General features: G+C 38.6%; 3 non-coding genes across 3 annotated transcripts; 1 reads left to right on the top strand and 2 right to left on the bottom strand.

The window, feature by feature from the left end:
• Window positions 1–776: 776 nt before the first annotated feature.
• On the bottom strand, window positions 777–859 carry trnal-cag. Its single transcript has one exon. It is a non-coding gene; the product is annotated as a tRNA-Leu (tRNA).
• A 179-nt stretch (window positions 860–1,038) lies between these two features.
• Window positions 1,039–1,112, top strand: trnat-agu. The gene has a single exon. It is a non-coding gene; the product is annotated as a tRNA-Thr (tRNA).
• A 2,097-nt stretch (window positions 1,113–3,209) lies between these two features.
• Window positions 3,210–3,293, bottom strand: trnal-cag. The gene has a single exon. It is a non-coding gene; the product is annotated as a tRNA-Leu (tRNA).
• Between the last annotated feature and the right edge of the window lie 6,219 nt (window positions 3,294–9,512).

The raw sequence follows: 9,512 nt of genomic DNA, 5'->3' as shown, positions 1-9,512 counted from the left end.
GGCACTAAAGAGTTAAGCAATTTAACATTTTCGATAATGGATGCTTTGTCTTGTAAACGTGTTTCCTTCTGAATAAGGATGGAAAGGACAAGGACCCTACTGACCCAAAGCTTTTACAATTAGCAGAGGATGGTTTCGATCCATCGACCTCTGGGTTATGGGCCCAGCACACTTCCGCTGCGCCACTCTGCTCACCTCTTTGAATCCAACGCTGTCAAAAATGTGGATGACGGATTGTTTGAACATTTGGAACCTGGGAGAACCGACATTTCAGCAGCTTCCATGTTGGATTTTGGAACCAGGATAGCTAACAGGTGTGTTTTAACCATGTGCTGTACGTGTCATTTTAGTGTGTTAGCAACTGAAAAAACTGTAATCATTGAAAAAGATGACTTTTTTTCACAATATTAACAATATTATGTTACTGTTCCAAACCCAGGTTATTTGTGTTGTGTTGCTTTACTCGATATGACTATTTTTCGACTGTTGCCGGGCAGAATAGAGGTGAAAAAAATGAACTGGTTTGGGCTAAATAAAAACAAAGTCCGCATATACTTGTTTTTCTCGGTCTATTTAGAGTCACCTTGTAGATCCTTGTAGGTTTTTCTGTGTCTTTTTTTTGTAGTAACCAAGTCAGCAGCAGCATTTAGCATTTAGCATTTAACCAATACAGCTCTTGCAACACTGGATTTGGTCATGGGCTGTCTTGTAACAATATGCTTACATTTCTTTCCCAAGATCATGTCTCACTGAATGTTACAGTGAAAAACACCATTTGTCAGAAGTGTGATTCGAACCCACGCCTCCAGAGGAGACTGCGACCTGAACGCAGTGCCTTAGACCACTCGGCCATCCTGACTGAAAAAGACAATTCTACAGTACATTTTGCCTGAAAAATAAAACTCAGAAATGTTCATTAATTAACTGACCCATTAATGAACAGCCCCTCGCACTTCCCCGGGTTGTTTTACCTCATTCCACAGGTAAAGCAAACTGGAATATCCCCTACTTTGATTCAAAAGAAGAACTATTTAAGAGGGTGCTGTGGCTTAGTTGGTTAAAGTGCCTGTCTAGTAAACAGGAGATCCTGGGTTCAAATCCCAGCAGTGCCTTATTGTAGCACAGATATGCGCTCTCTTTGGCCTACTTGAATAAGTCATAAAAGTTCCAGATACCCTAAGGAGTTAATTGAAACCAAAAAGTTGTCAAGCCTCGGTATTGCAACAATGTTTGCAAAAGCTTCTTGCGACACAATATAGTGTCCACTTTGGCACTAAAGAGTTAAGCAATTTAACATTTTCGATAATGGATGCTTTGTCTTGTAAACGTGTTTTCCTTCTGAATAAGGATGGAAAGGACAAGGACCCTACTGACCCAAAGCTTTTACAATTAGCAGAGGATGGTTTCGATCCATCGACCTCTGGGTTATGGGCCCAGCACGCTTCCGCTGCGCAACTCTGCTCACCTCTTGAATCCAACGCTGTCAAAAATGTGGATGACGAATTGTTTGAACCTTTGGAACCTGGGAGAACTGACATTTCAGCAGCTTACATGTTGGATTTTGGAACCAGGATAGCTAACAGGTGTGTTTTAACCATGTGCTGTACGTGTCATTTTAGTGTGTTAGCAACTGAAAAAAACTGTAATCATTGAAAAAGATGACTTTTTTTCACAATATTAACCTGTTTCAACGCCTTCCCCCCGGTAACCGGGCGGATAAACGCGTCATTTGCAGGAAACAACGTCTAAGGAATCTTAATATTGAATAAAACTATGAATGTGTTATATCCAGTGTAACGGGAAGAAACTCAGCTAAACTGATCTTTTTATTTTTTTTTTTCAAAAAAACGCCCACAATGCTAGCACTCAGCCTCTGAATTAGCCTCGATCGAAAAAACGGGACCGACAAAGGCACATAAACTCACTCAGAACTCCCTTATTACTTATCCTAGATGCACAACCAAACACTATTTTTTGGTGTCCTGGAGACACTGAATCTAACGGTGCCCACCTCAACACTCAGTGATAACATTCGCGACGCTATCAACGAAAGCGTACATCATCACATGTGGAGCCAAGAAGCTAAACATGTAAATATGGCTTACCTTGGTCAAAAGTGGTCTTCAATGGCATTAAAACGATAAAAAAAACGATGCTGCAGTTAATCCATAGGTTCATCCTATGTGTCTGTGCCTTCTTTGAAATTATTTCTGATAATCCATAAGCAATACAACTGCGGTTTTAGTTTCCAAACTCCAGAAGGAGACATTCCTCCAGTTTAGTTTCGCTTTCCACACGCGAAGCGGCAACATTTTTTCTTTACAATGTGTGTCTATGTGAGTCTCCTCCTTCGATTCTATTGGCACTAACGGTCACAAGGGTATGTCAACCAACCAGATCGAGCAAGGGGGGCCAGAGATAGGTCAAATCCACCCAAATGACCCCAGATGGCCCAGTTTTGGCTAAATCTCTCTAAAAAGGTCACATTTCACTTGTTTTGCATCAATCTTGATACAGGGTACTTATTATATGTTGTACTTTGGATTCCTAAAGCTTTTAGTCTACTAACCCATCATCCAAGGGTAGTTTTCACTATCTGTAAAAATAATTTTTGGACGGACACTATAATTTACAGTTTTTTACTATGTAAAATCTGAATTTTCTTTAAAATAAAAAACATTTATATTGATTCTGACACTTCTACATCCAACTCACAGGTTTATCATTACTTTGAGAAAAGATTATTAATTTAAACCCTTTTAGAAGGGAAGATATGGTCATTTGTTCTGGGAATGTCATTTTCGAGCCTGAGACCTGAAAAACAGGCTCAGAGTGGAACAGGTTAACAATATTATGTTACTGTTCCAAACCCAGGTTATTTGTGTTGTGTTGCTTTACTCGATATGACTATTTTTCGCTGTTGCCGGGCAGAATAGAGGTGAAAAAAATGAACTGGTTTGGGCTAAATAAAAACAAAGTCCGCATATACTTGTTTTTCTCGGTCTATTTAGAGTCACCTTGTCGATCCTTGTAGGTTTTTCTGTGTCTTTTTTTTGTAGTAACCAAGTCAGCAGCAGCATTTAGCATTTAGCATTTAACCAATACAGCTCTTGCAACACTGGATTGGTCATGGGCTGTCTTGTAACAATATGCTTACATTTCTTTCCCAAGATCATGTCTCACTGAATGTTACAGTGAAAAACACCATTTGTCAGAAGTGGGATTCGAACCCACGCCTCCAGAGGAGACTGCGACCTGAACGCAGCGCCTTAGACAGCTCGGGCCATCCTGACTGAAAAAGACAATTCTACAGTACATTTTGCCTGAAAAATAAAACTCAGAAATGTTCATTAATTAACTGACCCATTTATAATAATATATTATATATATATCATAATTTAGTTGAATTAGAGTGCGAGTCTCTACATTTAGGTTAGTTATTATAGCTTTATTTCTTTTGTAATTATTAAATATAAAACACAGAATTTGTGTGACTATATTAAACTGCCTCTGGCAGTGTGCATTAATTGTTTTGAAATTAGTGTAGATGTCTTAGATATTATATTATTATTACAGTTATTACTCAATGAGCAAAAAAAATAATTATTTAATAATAATAATATAACAATATAATATCTGAGACATCCACTATAATTTCAAAACAATTAATTCCTACTGCCAGAGGTTGGTTTCGAACCCGACCTCCCACGCCAAGGGGCGAAACTTATCAACCAACGCCACCCTGTCGCCTAAAGCTCATTGAGCATAAGTCTCCTATATAGTACAATAACGGGACATTTCCCTTTCTTTTCTCCATCAAAAATGAAAAACGATCCATCAAATCACATCTACAGATCAAGACGAAGCGAATGGAAGTACTCCCGTAGACCTAGCGTGGGGAAATGTTTGCGAAAAACGTGTGTGAAATGTCCGAAAACGGAGCAATGTCTGTGAATCTATAGATTTCTCAGTAGAGAAACGGGACATTTATCTGTCTTATCCACCCTCAAAATGGAGAAACGATCCATCAAATCACACCTACAGATCAAGACGAAGCTAAAGGAAGTACTCCCGGACACCTAGCATGTGAAAATGTTTGCGAAAAACGTATGTGAAGTGTCCAAAAACTGAGCTATGGCTGTGAATCTCATCCTCCTTTCTCCTCAGGTCACCAGTTTCACACACGTTTTTCGCAAACATTTCCCCACGCTTGGTCTCCGGGAGTACTTCCATTCGCTTCGTCTTGATCTGTAGATGTTATTTGATGGATCATTTGTTAATTTTGAGGGTGGAAAAGACAGATAAATGTCCCGTTTCTCTACTGAGAAATCTATAGATTCACAGACATTGCTCCGTTTTCGGACATTTCACACACGTTTTTCGCAAACATTCTCACATGCGAGGCGTCTGGGAGTACTTCCATTCGCTTCGTCTTGATCTGTAGATGTGATTTGATGGATCCTTTTTCATTTTTGATGGAGAAAAAGAAAGGGAAATGTCCCGTTACTGTACTATATAGGAGACTTATGCTCAATGAGCTTTAGGCGACAGGGTGGCGTTGGTTGATAAGTTTCGCCCCTTGGCGTGGGAGGTCCGGGTTCAAAAACCAGCCTCTGGCAGTGTGAATTAATTGTTTTGAAATTAAAGTGGATGTGTCAGATATTATATTATTATTATTAAATAATTATTTATATATAATAAATGTCCCGTTTCTGTACTGAGAAATCTATATAGATTCGCGGCCTTTAGAAAAGACAGACTGAGAAATCAATATAGCAGACTTGTCCTCAATCATGTTCAAGCGGCAGGGTGGCGAAGACGGGTAAGCCTTGCTCCTTGCTGCGGGAGGTCCGGGTTCGAATCTCCTCTCAGACAACAATTATAATTATTATTATAATATATATATAATATATATTATAATTTAGTTGAATTAAGAGTGCGAGTCTCTACATTTAGGTTAGTTATTATAGCTTTATTTCTTTTGTAATTATTAAATATAAAACACAGAATTTGTGTGACTATATTAAACTGCCTCTGGCAGTGTGCATTAATTGTTTTGAAATTAGTGTAGATGTCTTAGATATTATATTATTATTACAGTTATTACTCAATGAGCAAAAAAAATAATTATTTAATAATAATAATATAACAATATAATATCTGAGACATCCACTATAATTTCAAAACAATTAATTCCTACTGCCAGAGGTTGGTTTCGAACCCCGACCTCCCACGCCAAGGGGCGAAACTTATCAACCAACGCCACCCTGTCGCCTAAAGCTCATTGAGCATAAGTCTCCTATATAGTACAATAACGGGACATTTCCCTTTCTTTTCTCCATCAAAAATGAAAAACGATCCATCAAATCACATCTACAGATCAAGACGAAGCGAATGGAAGTACTCCCGTAGACCTAGCGTGGGGAAATGTTTGCGAAAAACGTGTGTGAAATGTCCGAAAACAAACCAATGTCTGTGAATCTATAGATTTCTCAGTAGAGAAACGGGACATTTATCTGTCTTATCCACCCTCAAAATGGAGAAACGATCCATCAAATCACACCTACAGATCAAGACGAAGCTAAAGGAAGTACTCCCGGACACCTAGCATGTGAAAATGTTTGCGAAAAACGTATGTGAAGTGTCCAAAAACTGAGCTATGGCTGTGAATCTCATCCTCCTTTCTCCTCAGGTCACCAGTTTCACACACGTTTTTCGCAAACATTTCCCCACGCTTGGTCTCCGGGAGTACTTCCATTCGCTTCGTCTTGATCTGTAGATGTTATTTGATGGATCATTTGTTAATTTTGAGGGTGGAAAAGACAGATAAATGTCCCGTTTCTCTACTGAGAAATCTATAGATTCACAGACATTGCTCCGTTTTCGGACATTTCACACACGTTTTTCGCAAACATTCTCACATGCGAGGCGTCTGGGAGTACTTCCATTCGCTTCGTCTTGATCTGTAGATGTGATTTGATGGATCCTTTTTCATTTTTGATGGAGAAAAAGAAAGGGAAATGTCCCGTTACTGTACTATATAGGAGACTTATGCTCAATGAGCTTTAGGCGACAGGGTGGCGTTGGTTGATAAGTTTCTCCCCTTGGCGTGGGAGGTCCGGGTTCGAAACCAGCCTCTGGCAGTGTGAATTAATTGTTTTGAAATTAAAGTGGATGTGTCAGATATTATATTATTATTATTAAATAATTATTTATATATAATAAATGTCCCGTTTCTGTACTGAGAAATCTATATAGATTCGCAGCCTTTAGAAAAGACAGACTGAGAAATCAATATAGCAGACTTGTCCTCAATCATGTTCAAGCGGCAGGGTGGCGAAGACGGGTAAGCCTTGCTCCTTGCTGCGGGAGGTCCGGGTTCGAATCTCCTCTCAGACAACAATTATAATTATTATTATAATAATATATTATATATATTATAATTTAGTTGAATTAAGAGTGCGAGTCTCTACATTTAGGTTAGTTATTATAGCTTTATTTCTTTTGTAATTATTAAATATAAAACACAGAATTTGTGTGACTATATTAAACTGCCTCTGGCAGTGTGCATTAATTGTTTTGAAATTAGTGTAGATGTCTTAGATATTATATTATTATTACAGTTATTACTCAATGAGCAAAAAAAATAATTATTTAATAATAATAATATAACAATATAATATCTGAGACATCCACTATAATTTCAAAACAATTAATTCCTACTGCCAGAGGTTGGTTTCGAACCCCGACCTCCCACGCCAAGGGGCGAAACTTATCAACCAACGCCACCCTGTCGCCTAAAGCTCATTGAGCATAAGTCTCCTATATAGTACAATAACGGGACATTTCCCTTTCTTTTCTCCATCAAAAATGAAAAACGATCCATCAAATCACATCTACAGATCAAGACGAAGCGAATGGAAGTACTCCCGTAGACCTAGCGTGGGGAAATGTTTGCGAAAAACGTGTGTGAAATGTCCGAAAACAAACCAATGTCTGTGAATCTATAGATTTCTCAGTAGAGAAACGGGACATTTATCTGTCTTATCCACCCTCAAAATGGAGAAACGATCCATCAAATCACACCTACAGATCAAGACGAAGCTAAAGGAAGTACTCCCGGACACCTAGCATGTGAAAATGTTTGCGAAAAACGTATGTGAAGTGTCCAAAAACTGAGCTATGGCTGTGAATCTCATCCTCCTTTCTCCTCAGGTCACCAGTTTCACACACGTTTTTCGCAAACATTTCCCCACGCTTGGTCTCCGGGAGTACTTCCATTCGCTTCGTCTTGATCTGTAGATGTTATTTGATGGATCATTTGTTAATTTTGAGGGTGGAAAAGACAGATAAATGTCCCGTTTCTCTACTGAGAAATCTATAGATTCACAGACATTGCTCCGTTTTCGGACATTTCACACACGTTTTTCGCAAACATTCTCACATGCGAGGCGTCTGGGAGTACTTCCATTCGCTTCGTCTTGATCTGTAGATGTGATTTGATGGATCCTTTTTCATTTTTGATGGAGAAAAAGAAAGGGAAATGTCCCGTTACTGTACTATATAGGAGACTTATGCTCAATGAGCTTTAGGCGACAGGGTGGCGTTGGTTGATAAGTTTCGCCCCTTGGCGTGGGAGGTCCGGGTTCGAAACCAGCCTCTGGCAGTGTGAATTAATTGTTTTGAAATTAAAGTGGATGTGTCAGATATTATATTATTATTATTAAATAATTATTTATATATAATAAATGTCCCGTTTCTGTACTGAGAAATCTATATAGATTCGCAGCCTTTAGAAAAGACAGACTGAGAAATCAATATAGCAGACTTGTCCTCAACCATGTTCAAGCGGCAGGGTGGCGAAGACGGGTAAGCCTTGCTCCTTGCTGCGGGAGGTCCGGGTTCGAATCTCCTCTCAGACAACAATTATAATTATTATTATAATAATATATTATATATATATTATAATTTAGTTGAATTAAGAGTGCGAGTCTCTACATTTAGGTTAGTTATTATAGCTTTATTTCTTTTGTAATTATTAAATATAAAACACAGAATTTGTGTGACTATATTAAACTGCCTCTGGCAGTGTGCATTAATTGTTTTGAAATTAGTGTAGATGTCTTAGATATTATATTATTATTACAGTTATTACTCAATGAGCAAAAAAAATGATTATTTAATAATAATAATATAACAATATAATATCTGAGACATCCACTATAATTTCAAAACAATTAATTCCTACTGCCAGAGGTTGGTTTCGAACCCTGACCTCCCACGCCAAGGGGCGAAACTTATCAACCAACGCCACCCTGTCGCCTAAAGCTCATTGAGCATAAGTCTCCTATATAGTACAATAACGGGACATTTCCCTTTCTTTTCTCCATCAAAAATGAAAAACGATCCATCAAATCACATCTACAGATCAAGACGAAGCGAATGGAAGTACTCCCGTAGACCTAGCGTGGGGAAATGTTTGCGAAAAACGTGTGTGAAATGTCCGAAAACAAACCAATGTCTGTGAATCTATAGATTTCTCAGTAGAGAAACGGGACATTTATCTGTCTTATCCACCCTCAAAATGGAGAAACGATCCATCAAATCACACCTACAGATCAAGACGAAGCTAAAGGAAGTACTCCCGGACACCTAGCATGTGAAAATGTTTGCGAAAAACGTATGTGAAGTGTCCAAAAACTGAGCTATGGCTGTGAATCTCATCCTCCTTTCTCCTCAGGTCACCAGTTTCACACACGTTTTTCGCAAACATTTCCCCACGCTTGGTCTCCGGGAGTACTTCCATTCGCTTCGTCTTGATCTGTAGATGTTATTTGATGGATCATTTGTTAATTTTGAGGGTGGAAAAGACAGATAAATGTCCCGTTTCTCTACTGAGAAATCTATAGATTCACAGACATTGCTCCGTTTTCGGACATTTCACACACGTTTTTTGCAAACATTCTCACATGCGAGGCGTCTGGGAGTACTTCCATTCGCTTCGTCTTGATCTGTAGATGTGATTTGATGGATCCTTTTTCATTTTTGATGGAGAAAAAGAAAGGGAAATGTCCCGTTACTGTACTATATAGGAGACTTATGCTCAATGAGCTTTAGGCGACAGGGTGGCGTTGGTTGATAAGTTTCGCCCCTTGGCGTGGGAGGTCCGGGTTCGAAACCAGCCTCTGGCAGTGTGAATTAATTGTTTTGAAATTAAAGTGGATGTGTCAGATATTATATTATTATTATTAAATAATTATTTATATATAATAAATGTCCCGTTTCTGTACTGAGAAATCTATATAGATTCGCAGCCTTTAGAAAAGACAGACTGAGAAATCAATATAGCAGACTTGTCCTCAACCATGTTCAAGCGGCAGGGTGGCGAAGACGGGTAAGCCTTGCTCCTTGCTGCGGGAGGTCCGGGTTCGAATCTCCTCTCAGACAACAATTATAATTATTATTATAATAATATATTATATATATATTATAATTTAGTTGAATTAAGAGTG

This window comes from Trematomus bernacchii, unplaced genomic scaffold, assembly GCF_902827165.1.
Source record: "Trematomus bernacchii unplaced genomic scaffold, fTreBer1.1, whole genome shotgun sequence".
In the NCBI taxonomy this organism is placed as follows: domain Eukaryota; kingdom Metazoa; phylum Chordata; class Actinopteri; order Perciformes; family Nototheniidae; genus Trematomus; species Trematomus bernacchii.
Note: the sequence above shows the minus strand (reverse complement) of the source record. Positions and strands in the feature narration are given on the sequence as shown.